This window comes from Schistocerca gregaria, chromosome 9 (assembly GCF_023897955.1).
Source record: "Schistocerca gregaria isolate iqSchGreg1 chromosome 9, iqSchGreg1.2, whole genome shotgun sequence".
Taxonomy (NCBI): domain Eukaryota; kingdom Metazoa; phylum Arthropoda; class Insecta; order Orthoptera; family Acrididae; genus Schistocerca; species Schistocerca gregaria.
In genome coordinates, this window is record NC_064928.1 from 99,858,230 (window position 1) to 99,873,728 (window position 15,499).

The window sequence follows — 15,499 nt, forward strand, 5'->3', positions numbered from 1 at the left end:
CGAGAGTGAAAAACAAAATCAGTTTTCCTTTAAGACGTTGGCGTGTGGTGACAGGGTGTGAGGCCGCCTGCGGAGGATGTTGTGAGGTGAGGGGAGCAGGTGAGGGAACGGAAGCTTGATGTGTGTGTGTGTGTGTGTGTGTGTGTGTGTGTGTGTGTGTTGGTGGTGGCATGCGTGGGTGGTCCCCTCCGGCTCATCAAATTCCGCTCAGCACACGTCGAGTCAGCGGCTGCAAGCAAGGCCGGCGCTGCCTCCAAGGTCGCTGGGTTCCAGGCTACTTCTGGAGACTCCAGCCGAACACTGGTGAGCAGAGGAAGCGTCCCACGGGTGTAGACCCGCACTACGCTACCGTCAGTGACCGAACTCGGCCTAACATTGAAAGTAGATTCCTCCAAGGTCGTTGGGCTCCAGGCTACTTCTGGAGACTCCAGCCAAACACTGGTGAGAAGCGTCCCATTTGTCCAGAACCCACAAGCTACCGTCGATGACCGAACTCGGCTTAACATGTGAAAGTAGATTCCTCACACGCTACACACGAACGTGGTATGACATATATCGAGCTAAGAGATCGCGGGACAGAGAATCAACAAGTATCTCAATGGAGGGAAGAAGTTTATAACATCTAATTTTCCAAAGACGCTATATTTTCGCAGTTTACGTATTTCTAGAACCTACAAATAATTACCTGTAGCTTAATAATGCACCAGTAACCACGTATTAGGGTCAACCCTTCGTGGTGTCTTAGCTTCACTTACAGCAACGTAAATACATAATAAGATTTAGGTGAAAAAATAGTTCAAATGGCTCTGAGTATTATGGGATTTAACATCTGTGGTCATCAGTCCCCTAGAACTTAGAACTACTTAAACCTAACTAACCTAAGGACATCACACACATCCATGCCCGAGGCAGGATTCGAACTTACGACCGTAGCGTTCACGCGATTCCAGACTGAAGCGCCTAGAACCGCACGGCCACACCGTCCAGCATTTAGGTGAAAGTGAGAGCTATTGATAATCTTAGACAGTTAAAAAATTTTAATAAAATCTTTTAATATCAAAGGTTGATAGTACATAGCGTTAAGTTATGGCTAATTTCAGCTGATTAAATAGCCGTTTTCAGATCTGGAATAGTAACAGAAAACGGCACAAACGTGGAGTACCAAAAGGGAGTACATAAACTTTAATAATACATTACTGGCCATTAAAACTTTTACACCACGAAGATGACGTAGCCGGCCGACCTACGGTCGCAGGTTCGAATCCTGCCTCGGTCATGGAGTTAGGTTTAATTAGTTCTAAGTTCTAGGCGGCTGATGATCTCAGAAGTGAAGTCGCATAGTGCTCAGAGCCATTTGAACCAAGATGACGTACTACGGACTCGAAATTTAAACGACAGGAAGAAGATGTTGTGATATGCAAATGATTAGTTTTTCAGACCATTTACATAAGGTTGGCGCAGGTGGCAACACAAACAAGGTGCTGACCTGAGGAAAGTTTCCAATCCATATCTCATGCACAAACAGCGGTTGACCCCCGTTGCCTGGTGAAACGTTGTTGTGATGCCTCGTGTAAGAAGAAGAAATGCGTACCATCACGTTTCCGACTTCGATAAAGGTCGGATTGTAGCCTAGCGCGATTCTGGTTTATCGTATCGTGACATTGCTGCTCGCGTTGGTCGAGATCCAATGACCGTTAGCAGAATATGGAATCGGTGGTTTCAGGAGGGTAATACGGAACGCCGTGCTGGATCTCAACGGCCTCGTATCACTAGCACTCGAGACGACAGGCATCTTATCCGTATGGCTGTAACGGATCGTGCAGCCACGTCTCCATCCCTGTGTCAACAGATGGGGACGTTTGCAAAACAACAACCGTCTGCACGAATACTTCGACGACGTTTGCAGCAGCATGGACTATCAGCTCGGAGACCACGGCTGCGGTTACCCTTGTCACTGCGTCACAGACAGGAGCGCCTGTGATGGTGTACTCAACGTCGAACCCAGATGTACGAATGGCATTTTTTCGGATGAATCCAGGTTCTGTATACAGCATCATAATGGTCGCATCCGTCTTTGGCGACATCGCGGTGAACTCACATTGGAAGCGTGTATTCATCATCGCCATACTGGCGTATCAGCCGGCGTGATGGGATGGGGTTCCATTGGTTACACGTCTCGGTCATCTCTTGTTCGCATTGACCGCACTTTGAACAGCGTGCGTTACATTTCATATGTGTTACGACCCGTGACTCTACCCTTTATTCGATCCCTGCGAAACCCTACATTTCAGCAGGATAATGCACGACCGCATGTTGCAGGTCCTGTATGGGCCTTTCTGGATACATAAAGTGTTCGACTGCTGCCCTGGCCAGCACATTCTCCAGATCTCTCACCAATTGAAAACGTCTGGTCAATGGTGGCCGAGCAACTGGCTCGTCACAATACGCCAGTTACTACTCTTGATGAACTGTGGTATTGTGTTGAAGCTGCATGGTTAGCTGTACCTGTTCACGCCATCCAAGCTCTGTTTGACTCAATGCCCAGGCGTATCAAGGCCATTATTACGGCCAGAGGTGGTTGTTCTGGGGACTGATTTCTCAGGATCTATGCACCCAAACTGCGTGAAAATGGAATCACATGTCAGTTCTAGTATAATATATTTGTCCAATGAATACCCGTTTATCATCTGCATTTCTTCTTGGTGTGGTAATTTTAATGACCAGTAGAGTATAAGCAAATGGTCAGTTACAACGGATTATAAAAACATACGTAGTGTCTGTTCGTAAAATAAGGCTATGAGGACGCGGCTGTATCACTCATGGAAGAGACAGAGCTCAGTGAAATGAAACGTCGTGTGGCTATAGCCTCCCGTCGGTAGACCGGTCGTCTGGTGCAAGTCTTTTTAGTTGACGCCACTTCGGCGACTTGCGTGTCAATGGGGATGCGACGATGAAGACAACACCGAGTCCCTGAGCGGAGAAAATCTCCGACCCAACGGGGAATCGAACCCGGACCCCTTTGTATGGCATCCGTCGCGCTGACCACTCATCTATCGAGGCAGACGCAGAGCTCAGTAAATCGATGGCACGTACCGCTGAGATAAAATATTCCGCATGCAGAAATACCTGTCTTATGAGAACCTGCCTCGTCATTGCACTTTATTCTTTATGACTTTAGAAGAATTGAAATACCCGTGATGGATTTGCCACTCAGTTGACACGTTACAGATGGCCGGTGTGGCGAAGATGTTCTAGGCGCTACAGTTTGAAACCGTGCGACCGCTACAGTCGCAGGTTCGAATCCTGCCTCAGATATGTATGTATGTGTGTGATATCCTCAGGTTAGTTAGGTTTAAGTAGTTCTAAGTTCTAGAGGACTGATGACCTCAGATGTTAAGTCCCATATTGCTCAGAGCCATTTGAACCATTTTTTTTACACGTTCGATGCCATTGTGTTCTCCTAAGTGACACAATCTGATGTTACTGCTTCTCTCCTGACAAAACGACACTCTGCGCCTCTTTTTGTAGTGTTATGTATGCCTCACCGTTTTTTTTCTTCAACTAATTTTTACGTGATTTTAGTCCGAGAAGCTCAGTAATGTATGTCAATACCGAATATGTAAATGTGATTCAAAAAGTACTTGAAGTTGAGTGAAGCGCAGCTGGACAGCAAGAAACTCTTTGGCGCGCAATCCCAGCAACAATAGTATTAGAGAATCTTTGAGTATGGACAAAAAAATTGATTGTATTTTAAAAAAAAGACGGTTAATCTGCATCTTGTGGAAAGAGGACGTGTTGCTAGGCCGTCGCTCAGAACGTATTGTTACATTTAATGGAAATGGATATTTTAGTGATAAAACCGAGTGAAGTATGTGTAAGAGTTGCCGAACATTCATGTATACTTTCTGGAAGTGAAGAATAAAAATGTCTTGTTTTTGGAAAAGGAGGTGAACTTCATTGTTGTCGCCGTCTATCAATTGAAAGAATTGTAAGTGTACAAAGTTCACGAAAATACCGGAAAAGAAATGCATTCTCTATAGTTTTCATTCAATAAGTAACAACCTCTCATAATTTCCTAATCACAATAATTGGCTTATGTTCTTGTATAATAGTACGGTGTTGAACTCCAGTGACTAATTTTGATGCAGCAGGACGTGTAGTTTGAAGGAAATTTGTGTGCCAAGCAATCTCCTTTTCTCACGAAAAGCAGATTGCTGTTTGATCTTACTTACAACAGTGGTCCCTTAGGTATGAAAAGCTACGAAAACTTGGGCTCAGAGCTATCTGCAATACCGCCAAGTAACTAACAGAGTTGTATTTTAAACCTTAAAGGACAATAACTTCCTCCAAATTGCAATACGTCAACAACTGGTGCAGAAGCTGATCATTCAAGGAGGCAGCAACCAAAATTCAGGTACCAGTTACGACTCAAAGTAAAAATCCCCAAAAAAAATTAATCTCTCTCTCTCTCTCCAAACACATATATAAATATTCATAATATTAATATTTTAAAAAAAGGTCATTTTACACTGGCGCCCGTACAGGGACTGTAATTAAGAAATTATGACCGGACTTCATACAACCATTCCACATTTTTGTGGATATTGCACTGGCCAGTTCACTTAAGAGCAAAGCTCCAACATCCCCAGATTTGAAGTTATGTCTTAATTCTGCTGTTAGATCCGTGTATGTGGGGCACTCAAATGCGATGTGGTCAGATGTGTCCTTCACCTACATGCATACACACACTGGAGAGTCCCTTTTACCCCATCCTGCGATGCTATGCACGAGAGTGGCACGTCCAATTAAAAGGAGCTCTGTTATGCCCAATGATATACTGGATGGATAGAAATTTTTTAAAGTTTCCCCAGTCAGTGCCGCAGTGGAAGTCAGGAATGGCTAGTTTCACAATATGTAGATTGGAATGACAACCCAGATGGACAGCCAATATTGCACCCAGCATGAGCACACCACTGAGCTAAATTTTCAGACGCCACCCAAGTGGAAGCCCAAGGTGCCGATGCAGCAGAGTGACCTTATGGAGAAGGGAGGGTAATGCCATTTCATTGATCACACACAGTGAAGCAACAAAATGTAAGTCATACTCAGGAGCCACTCGGTAGCGATTCTGGACGTGCGGGGTGACGCATTGTCCTGCTGGAATTGCCCAAGTCCGTAGGAATGCTTAATGGACATGAATGGATGCAGGTGATCAGACAGGATGGGTACGTACGTGTCGCCTGCTAGTGTCGTATGTAGACATATCATAGGTTTCATACCCCTCCAACTGCACACGTTCCACACCGTTACAGAGCCTCCACCAGCTTTAACAGTCACCTGATGACATACAGGGTCCATGGATTCATGAGGTTGTCTCCATATCCCTACACGCCCATCTGCTCGATACAATTTGAAACGAGACTCGTCCGACCAGGCAACATGTTTCCATCAAGAATTAATTGTCAGTGACTATCAACCCTTTGTGTGAACGCTAGGCACCTGTCTCATCATTAACCCGAGTTTGCAACTATTTCAGGAAGAACCGTATAAGATTCCCTCGAAAACCATACAGGACCTGTATTTACCTGTTCCGAGACGAGTGCGTTTTAAAACCCTGGAACAACGGCCACTTGTCTGCTCCAACGCAGGCGTCCAGCGTTCTCACCTCTGGTGGATAATTAGCTGGCCGGTGAGGTGGCAGCACCGGCGGCCATCCAAAAGCCATCAGCCGCGGGCGCCATCAAATGGTGCTCAGGCGCGGGGGGTCCTCCAGCCGGCCAGGTGTGCGGGCTCTTCAGGCTCCCTGCTACGTCTACATCTGCTGCTGATCACTCCGCACTCGCCCAACACTCGATGTCCAAGTATCGCGCTCACCGGGTTTCATATACTGCCGGAAATGGGAGGTATCACACCATCAACAGCCTGACTGAATGTTATCAGACGGATGCTGGAGTACTGACAGAGGAAAATGCTCAGAACAGGTCCCCCATTTTGTTTTTGATATGAAACAAAATAGGAAATACTAAAAAAATGGTTCAAATGGCTCTGAGCACTATGGTACTCAACTTCTGAGGTCATCAGTCCCCTAGAACTTAGAACTACTTTAACCTAACTAACCTAAGGACATCAGACAGATCCATGCCCGAGGCAGGATTCGAACCTGTGACCGTAGCGGTCGCGCGGTTCCAGGCTGTAGCGCCTAGAACGGCTCGGCCACCCCGGCCGGCAAAATACTAAAAATTATGTTTAAAAGCATGTAATATTTACTTTGTAATATTTATGTCAATCTTCTGTTAGTCCATCTCCTCCTTCAACCTCAGTCTGTCCATCTCTTCCTTTCTTCTTATCTTCCTTCTTCTCCACTCCATCTGCCTGTCTACCTCCTCCAGCCCCCACACTGTCCATCTCCTCCTGCTTGTATCTCTCTCCATCTCTTCCTCCCTCCTCTGTTTTCTAATTCCATCACCTCCTCTCTCCTCTTTTTCCCAATCTTTCCCTTTCTCTGCTCATCTCCTCCCCCTATCTCCCTGTATATCTCCTCCTCCCAATTCTCATTGCTCATCTCTTCCTCCCTAATCTGTGTTTCCATCTCCTCCTATTCCCTTTCCCTGTTGATTTCCTCCTCTCCCCATCCACATCCTCCTCTCCCTTTTCTTCATCTGCTCCTCCTTTCCTCTGCCTTCTCCTCTTTCCTTTCTCTGTTCGTCTCCCCCCCCCACTCTCTTTATCTCCTCCTCTTTCCATCCCCTTGTTTTGTATTTCTTCGTGTTCACCTTATACCCCTTTTCAAGACACTGTCCATTCTGTTCGACTGCTCATACAAGTCTTTGCTGTCTCTGATAGAATTACAATGTCACTGGCAAAGTTAACAGTTTTTATTTCTTCTGTCTGTACTTTCTTCTTCGAAGTTTTCTTTCATTCCTTTTACTGCTTGCTCATTGTACAGATTGAATAACATCAGGGATATGCTACAACCCTAACTCCCTTCTCAACCACTGCCTTCCTTTCACACCCCTTGACTCTTATAACTGCCATCTAGTTTCTGTCCAAGTTGTAAATAGCCTTTCGCTCTATTTTATCACTGCTACCTTCAGAATTTCAGAGAGAATATTCCAGTCAACATTGTCAGACGATTTCTCTAAGTCTACAAATGCTAGAAACGTAGGTTTGCCTTTTCTAAACCTATTTTCTAAGATAAGTCCTAGGGTCAGTATTGTCTCACGTGTTCCAACATTTCTACAGAATCCAAACTGATCCTCCCCGAGGTCGGCTTCTACTAGTTTTTCGATTCGTCTGTAAAGGCACTTGTCTGGTACTTCCTCAAGGCCTGAAGTTATTTCTTAATTTGTGTTTACGTCTTAAATTTATAGACTGCCATTCTGTGCTAAAATTTAGACTGGCAGCATACCGTGTTTTATCGTTTTAACACCCCACATGGCTTCGTATGTATTCCTAGAGTAGAATATAAACTGTCAGTTGTACAGTTTGCCGACCGCTGTGACCGAGCGGTTTTATGCGCTTCAGTCTGGAACCGTGTATCCACTACGGTCGGAGGTTCGAATCCTGCCTCGGGCATGGATGTGTGTGATGTCCTTAGGTTAGTTAGGTTTAAGTAGTTCTAAGTTCTAGGGGACTGATGACCTCAGATTTTAAGTCCCATAGTGCTCAGAGCCATATGAACCATTTTTTGAACCATTTTTTTAGTTGTACAGTTTATTTGCCTGACAGACAACCGTGTTAACTTTTTCACTTTTTGAAACAGTCATGAAATTTTTTGTCCTTTATTTCGGTATAAGCTACGCAAAAAACTCTCTTTTTTTTGCAATAAATTTGTATTCCATCCCACTAGCTTTTTGAAGTGCTGTGTAGATGTAAACCTGTACAATGCTACATAACAATATTGCATAGAACGAATAAAAAAAAAAGACCTGCAAAGTCACACCTTAGCAAAATTTTATGGGGCTTCGAACTGTGGAGTCAAACTTTGAAATGATATTTTGCCAAGAACTGCTTCCTTATTTGCATCCTTTATCTGTGTGGGATATGGTAAAACAATTGCTCTAAGTCTAACTCTGTACGTCCTCTCAACAACATGCCGCACGGCTACACATGGTCACGTGATGCCCCACCAGAAATACGACGAGAAGCCTATGAGCAGAGCAAGCACCAAGCACGGGCTGCCTACGTCATCGTAGCTGCGCATGCGCAGTACAGCCTGTTGTCTGGCGCTTTCTGGTTGGTGGTTGTTAGTGTTTAACGTCTCGTCGACAACGAGGTCATTAGAGACGGAGCGCAAGCTCGGGTTAGGGAAGGGTTGGGAAGGAAATCGGCCGTGCCCTTTCAAAGGAACCATCCCGGCATTGGCCTGAAACGATTTAGGGAAATCACGGAAAACATAAATCAGGATGGCCGGAGACGGGATCGAACCGTCGTCCTCCCGAATGCGAGTCCAGTGTGCTAACCACTGCGCCACCTCGCCCGGTCTGGCGCTTTCTGGTAACTGCTCAAACGCACCTGCATTCTGCAGTTATGCTTAATTTACGAGCACGAGTGTAGCATACAGCTCAGCGACATTTGCGTGTCGCCGCATCCGCGCTGAGCCGTGTCTTCAGCCACGTGGAGGGAAAGTAAGGAAGCGCTTCTGGGCGAGCTATCGCGTGCCGCGAACCTGTCGTCGAGTGCCTGGAGGGCAGGTGGCGTGGGCGGTGTGTTATTTGGAGCGGCTAATGCGGCAGAGAGCAGGTGGGGGGGGGGGGGGAGGGGGGGGGAGGATGGGTCGTAAACTGCCGACAGCGGGGGCCGCGCGTCTGGTTTCCGGGGGTGCGTGACCGCGGCCGTGCCGTGCCTCCCAAACAATTACCTCGGCGGCGGCTGGGAGCAGGTGGCCCGGCTCCCGTGGTACGGGCCGGCACTGCCGGTGTCGATCCACCCTCCTCCACGCTCTAGGGCCGTGGCGACGGCTCTGTTTTCCTGCCCTGATGGATGGGCCCACACCAGCTCACACACACAGATCCGGACCTGCCCGCGCGGGTGCACGAGAGCTCGTCCCCGGCAAAACTACCGCTCTTACCGAAACGTGCCTTCGTATCGCGCATGTTCAAATAGCTTACGGGAATGCAGCCGGGTGACACTGTCGACAATCGCTGATATTTCGACAGGAGCACACCGTGCCACTGCAGCGCTGTGTAAGAGAATTAAGGGTGGAAGGGCAGGGGGGGGGGGGGGGGGAGACGTCAAACAGGCCGTCTAGGACCAGAACAGGCACCACAGGACATTTTAATTTCCACTGTCTACACTTTTACGAATAAATTCATAAAACATTGTCAGCATGACCAGGAAGGATTAAGGTTTCACAATCATAGCAAAGGAAGTTCAAAAACATAAAAAGATAATTTTTTTTACTTGTCAAGTTCATCATTTTTTCAATTCTATTGGCTGCGTTTGTTGCTATAAGTACACATTTCTTCGTAAGTAAGAGAGATCCTTCGATGAATTTTGCACAGCATACAAACCATACTTACAGGTGTATGAAACTCTAGGAATTATTTAATTTATGAAAAAAATGAATGTGCTGTTATATTTTAAACGTCATGTTTAGAAAAAAATCCAATTTTATAGTTAATTATCTCAATTTTTACTACAGTTTTTAAAAGATTTGGAAAATTCTAGAGTTTCATACACCTGTAAGTATGGTTTGTATGCTGTGCAAAATTCAACGAAGAACCTCCCTTACTTACGAAGAAAAGTGTGCCTATAGCAACAAATGCAGCCAATAGTAAGTGAAAAAAGGTGAAATAAAATTGTAAAAAAATAAATTATTTTGTTACATTTTTGAACTTCCACCACTATAAGTCTAAATCCTGAATCCTTTCTGGTCATTCTGACAAAGTTTCATGAATTTATTTTGAAAAGTATAGACAGTGGAATTTAAAATGTCCTGTGGTGCCTCCTCAGCTCCAAGTCGGCCCGTTTGACGTCCTACCCCCCTTAAAAATGGTTCAAATGACTCTGAGCACCATGGGACTTAACATCTGAGGTCATCAGTCCCCTAGAACTTAGAACCTGAACTACGAAAGTTGTTGCGTCAGAGACTGCTGGCTATTGCTGATCCGGAACCCTATGAAGATACAAGGGCGATGTACTTGAGGACAATATTATGGAAATGGAAGAGGATGTAGATGAAGATGAAATGGGAGATATGATACTGCGTGAAGAGTTTGACGGAACACTCAGAGACCTGAGTCGAAACGATGCCCCGGGAGTAGACAACATTCCATTGGAGCTACTGACAGCCTTGGGAGAGACAGTCCTGACAAAACTGTACCATCTGGAGAGCAAGATGTAAGGCAAAATTCCCTCAGACTTGCAGAAGAATACAATAATTCCAATCCAAAAGAAAGCAGGTGTTGTGAAAGTTACCGAACTATTAGTTTAATAAGTCACAGTTGCAAAATATTAACACGAGTTCTTTGCAGACGAATGGAAAAATTGGTAGAAGCCGACCTCGGGGAAGATCAGTTTGGGTTCCGCCTAAATGTTGGAACACGTGAGGCAATACTGACCTTACGGATTATCTTAGAAGAAAGATTAAGGAATGGCAAATCTACGTTTCTAGCATTTGTAGACTTAGAGAAAGCTTTTGTCAATGTTGACTGGAATACTCTCTCTCAAATTCTGAAGCTGGTAGGGGTAAAATACAGGGAGCGAAAGGCTATTTACAAATTGTACAGAAACCAGATCGCAGTTACAAGAGTCGAGGGGCACGAAAGGGAAGCAGTGGTTGGGACGGGAGTGAGACAGGGTTGTAGTCTATCCCCGATGTTATTCAATCTGTATATTGAGCAAGCAGTGAAGGAAACAAAAGAAAAGTTCGGAGTAGGTATTAAAATCCGTGGAGAAGAAATAAAAATTTTGAGGTTCACCGATGACATTGAAATTCTGTCAGAGACAGCAAAGGACTTGGAAGAGCAGTTGAGCGGAATGGACAGTGCTTTGAAAGGAGAATATGAGATGAACATCAACAAAAGCAAAACGAGGATAATGGAATGTAGTCGAATTAAGTCGGGTGATACTGAGAGAATTGGATTAGGAAATGAGACACTTAAAGTAGTAAAGGAGTTTTGCTGTTTCGGGAGAAAAATAAGTGACGATGGTCGAAGAAGAGAGGATATAAATGTAGACTGGCAATGGCAAGGAAAGCGTTTCTGAAGAAGAGAAATTTGTTAACATCAAGTATAGATTTAAGTATCAGGAAGTCGTTTCTGAAAGTATTTGTATGGAGTGTAGCCATGTATGTAGGTGATAAATAGTTTGGACAGGAAGAGAATAGAGGCTTTCGAAATGTGGTCCTACAGAAGAATGCTGAAGATTAGATGGGTAGATCACATAACTAATGAGGAGGTATTGAATAGAATTGGGGAGAAGAGGATCTTGTGGCAAAACTTGACAAGAAGAAGGGACCGGTTGGAAGGACATGTTCTGAAGCATCAGGGGATCACAAATTTAGCATTTGAGGGCAGCGTGGAGGGTAAAAATCGTAGAGGGAGACCAAGAGATGAATACACTAAGTAAATTCAGAAGGATGTAGGTTGCAGTAAATACTGGGAGATGAAGAAGCTTGCACAGGATAGAGTAGCATGGAGAGCTGCATCAAACCTGTCTCAGGACTGAAGGCCGCAACAACATGTGTTACAGAGCCATTTTCGCTGAAACGATTGTACCAACTGATTGTTTCTCTCTAAGGAGGTGCCTTTTATTGTCTCTGAACTGTAGTAGCGGATTTGGATTCATAAAACCATAAACGACACCCCATATGTTCTGCAACGTTATACTACTCCGTGATGACTGTTGAAATAACTCATTCTTGAGTGCCATCTAATGGGAACATCAGGAACTAACATTGTTAGACAGGAATAAAACGTGGACATGAAGATCTAGAGCACTGAGTGCTCCATCAAATACTTCAGGAATTATTTACCCCTTTCACGATTAAAGGTTTCTTTTCTGTAACATCCTGTATAGGCAACTGATCTTCTTTGAGTGTATCTATTAATGTATTTACTAATTTGTATCATACGAGGAGAAAATGATACGAGAGTGTGAAGTTCACTACTCGCGTAATCCTAGTCACAGCCGTTCACAGTGGCAAAGAAGATCCACCTGCTAGTCAGATAAAAAATGAAGAGCGGTTCGCTCTTGGAGACTCCGCCCATGCCATTCATCACGTAAGCTTTTTGAGGGCCACTCATACTGCACGTGTCACCAGAACGTGGTTTTCCCGCGTCCAGTCATGGCGGTGAGAAGCATTCATAAGCTCTCGTCGTCCAAGATGGTTTCATCATTAATTGAATTTAATTGTCTGTTTCATCTGTTATTTAAAAAATCTATGCGCCGAAGAAGCAACGACGAAAATAAAACAAAGTTTCACGAGTATGACTAAAATTTAAGTTGAAAGGATATCAGTGATAAGATTCACTGATCACATTGTTATCCTCCGTGAAGGTGAGGAGAAATTACAGGATCTTTAGAAAGGAACGAACAGTCTGATGAGTACATAATAGGGACTGAGAGTACAGTGGGTAAACATACAAGTAACGTCAAGTAGCATAAATGAGAATAGAGAGAAACTTAACATCAAAATTTTTTGGTTACGAAGTTAAGGAATAACCCATGACGGACGAAGCGGAGTAACACAGGCGAATTGTGTTCCTGGTCAACAGACGTTTTTGTTCTTTGAGCAACTAATCCCCTGTGGCAACATTTTCATCTCAGAGTAGCACTTGCGACCTACGTCCACAGTTATATGCCAGATACGTGATTCCAACCTCTGTGCCGGCCGCAGTGGCCTAGCGGCTCTAAGCGCTACAGTCTGGAACCGCGCGACAGGTACGGTCGCAGGTTCGAATCCTGCCTCGGGCATGGATGTGTATGCTTATGTTAGGTAGGTTTAAGTAGTTCTAAGTTCTGGGCGACTGATGACCTCAGAAGTTAAGTCCCATAGTGCTCAGAGCCATTTGAACCATTTTACAAAGGCAGATTACTTCCAATTGCTAATATGTTAGCTTTTACTAAAACAAGCGGCTGTCGCGAATCAGTTCCTCGACTCCGTGGAGACATTGACATCTTTGGTCGACATGGATGGTCTTCCTTCCCGATCAGCGTCAGCCATGTCTGTAAGGCCATGGTCAAATTGTGGGCACTATTTGGCTGCGAGTGCACGCGGCATGCCGTATCCCATCAGAATTTCACGATGAATCTCTGCTTCAGCTCTGTAATAGGTTTCCAGTCACTGCGCCCTTTCACTCCCACACTGTGACGTACCTTTCAGCAGTACCGCAGAGATACGGTGGTTGCACGAAACCTGGAACACGTACTCTCTTCTGACAATGAGACACTCTTCTTGCTCAATGCTGTAAGCGCTAGAAGACACGCGTAATTAACTTTCTGAAGTCAGCACGTAACTGGTATTTTTCTCGCAGTCACAAACGATAAACTAAAGACAAATCGTTGTTTATATTTGAAATTCCACGCAGATACGATAACTTGTCGCACACATTCATGAAGCGAACGCCAAGTGCCCACGTGATATGGTCGGTGTGGGAATCCCATTCATAGCCGCTTGCCTTTCAAGTCACTGACGTAACGCAGAAGACGTGATAGCTGACAAGACAGGTTTCTCTTTCCCAGCGGATAACTCATCTGCCTCGTTTATTGACGCGCCTTCCACGCCGACGACAAGTGTCTCATTTCGTTTCGATCTTTTCCATCTCGTTTCTCACGAACAAAGCATGAATGATTTAAATCTTGGTTTTCCACATTTGACAGCAGCATTGTTTGTCTAGAACTCACGCCTCTTATCGCTGAGTACTTTTGGTCTTCGTATTGCATTTAACGTATATTGAGTTTTCACTCTAAAACGGAGTATGTGCTGATTTCATAGTTCCTTACCAAACCTTTATACGCTACTGGCCATTAAAATTGCTACACCACGAAGAAATGCAGATGATAAACGGGTATTCATTGCACAAATATATTATACTAGAACTGACATGTGATTACATTTTGCCGGCCGCGGTGGTCTCGCGGTTCTAGGCGCGCAGTCCGGAACCGTGCGACTGCTACGGTCGCAGGTTCGAATCCTGCCTCGGGCATGGATGTGTGTGACGTCCTTAGGTTAATTAGGTTTACGTAGTTCTAAGTTCTAGGGGACTAATCACCACAGCAGTTGAGTCCCATAGTGCTCAGAGCCAGTTGAACCAGTTGATTACATTTGGGTGCATGGATCCTGAGAAATCAGTATCAGAACAACCACCTCTGGCCGTAATAACGACCTTGATGCGCCTGGGCATTGAGTCAAACAGAGCTTGGCTGGCGTGTACAAGCACAGCTGTCTATGCGACTTCAACACGATACCACAGTTCATCAAGAGTAGTGACTGGCGTATTGTGACGAGACAGTTGCTCGGCCACCATTGACCAGACGTTTTCAATTGGTGATAGATCTGGAGAATGTGCTGGCCAGGCAGCATTCGAACATTTTCTGTATCCAGAAAGGCCCGTACAGGACCTGCAACATGCGGTAGTGCATTATCCTGCTCAGATGTAGCGTTTCGCAGGGATCGAATGAAGGGTAAAGCCACGGGTCGTAACACATCTGAAATGCAACGTCCACTGTTCAAAGTGCCGTCAATGCGAACAAGAGGTGACCGAGACGTGTAACCAATGGCCCCCATACCATCACGTCAAGTGATACGCCAGTATGGCGATAACGAATACGGGCTTCCAATGTGCGTTCACCGCGATGTCGCCAAACATGGAAGCGACCATCATGATGCTGTAAACTGAACCTGGATTCATCCGAAAAAATGACGTTTTGCCATTCGAGCACCCAGGTTCGTGGTTGAGTACACCATCGCAGGCGCTCCTGTCTGTGATGCAGCGTCAAGGGTAACCGCAGCCGTGGTCTCCGCGCTGATAGTCCATGCTGCTGCAAACGTCGAAGTATTCGTGCAGACGGTTGTTGTCTTGCAAACGTCCCCATCTGTTGACTCGGAGATCCCTTACAGCCATGACGATAAGATGCCTGTCATCTCGACTGCTAGTGATACGAGGCCGTTGGGATCGAGCACGGCGTTCCGTATTACCCTCCGGAACCCACCGATTCCATATTCTGCTAACAGTCATTGGATCTCGACCAACGCGAGCAGCAATGTCGCGATACGATAAACCGCAATCGCCATAGGCTACAATCCGACCTTTATCGAAGTAGGAAACGTGATGGCACGCATTTCTCCTCCTTACACGAGGGATCACAACAACGTTTCACCAGGCAACGCCGGTCAAGAGCTGTTTATGTATGGGAAATCGGTTGGAAACTTTCCTCATGTCAGCAAGTTGTAGGTGTTGTCACCGGCGCCAACCTTGTGCGAATGCTCTGAAAAGCGAATCATTTACATGTCACAGCACCGTCGTCCTGTCGGTTAAATTTCGCGTCTGTAGCG

General features: G+C 45.4%; 1 non-coding gene across 1 annotated transcript; it reads right to left on the reverse strand.

Moving 5' to 3' along the window:
- Positions 1 to 8,406: 8,406 nt before the first annotated feature.
- Trnaa-cgc (transfer RNA alanine (anticodon CGC)) lies at positions 8,407 to 8,479 on the reverse strand. Its single transcript has one exon. It is a non-coding gene; the product is annotated as a tRNA-Ala (tRNA).
- Positions 8,480 to 15,499: the final 7,020 nt, after the last annotated feature.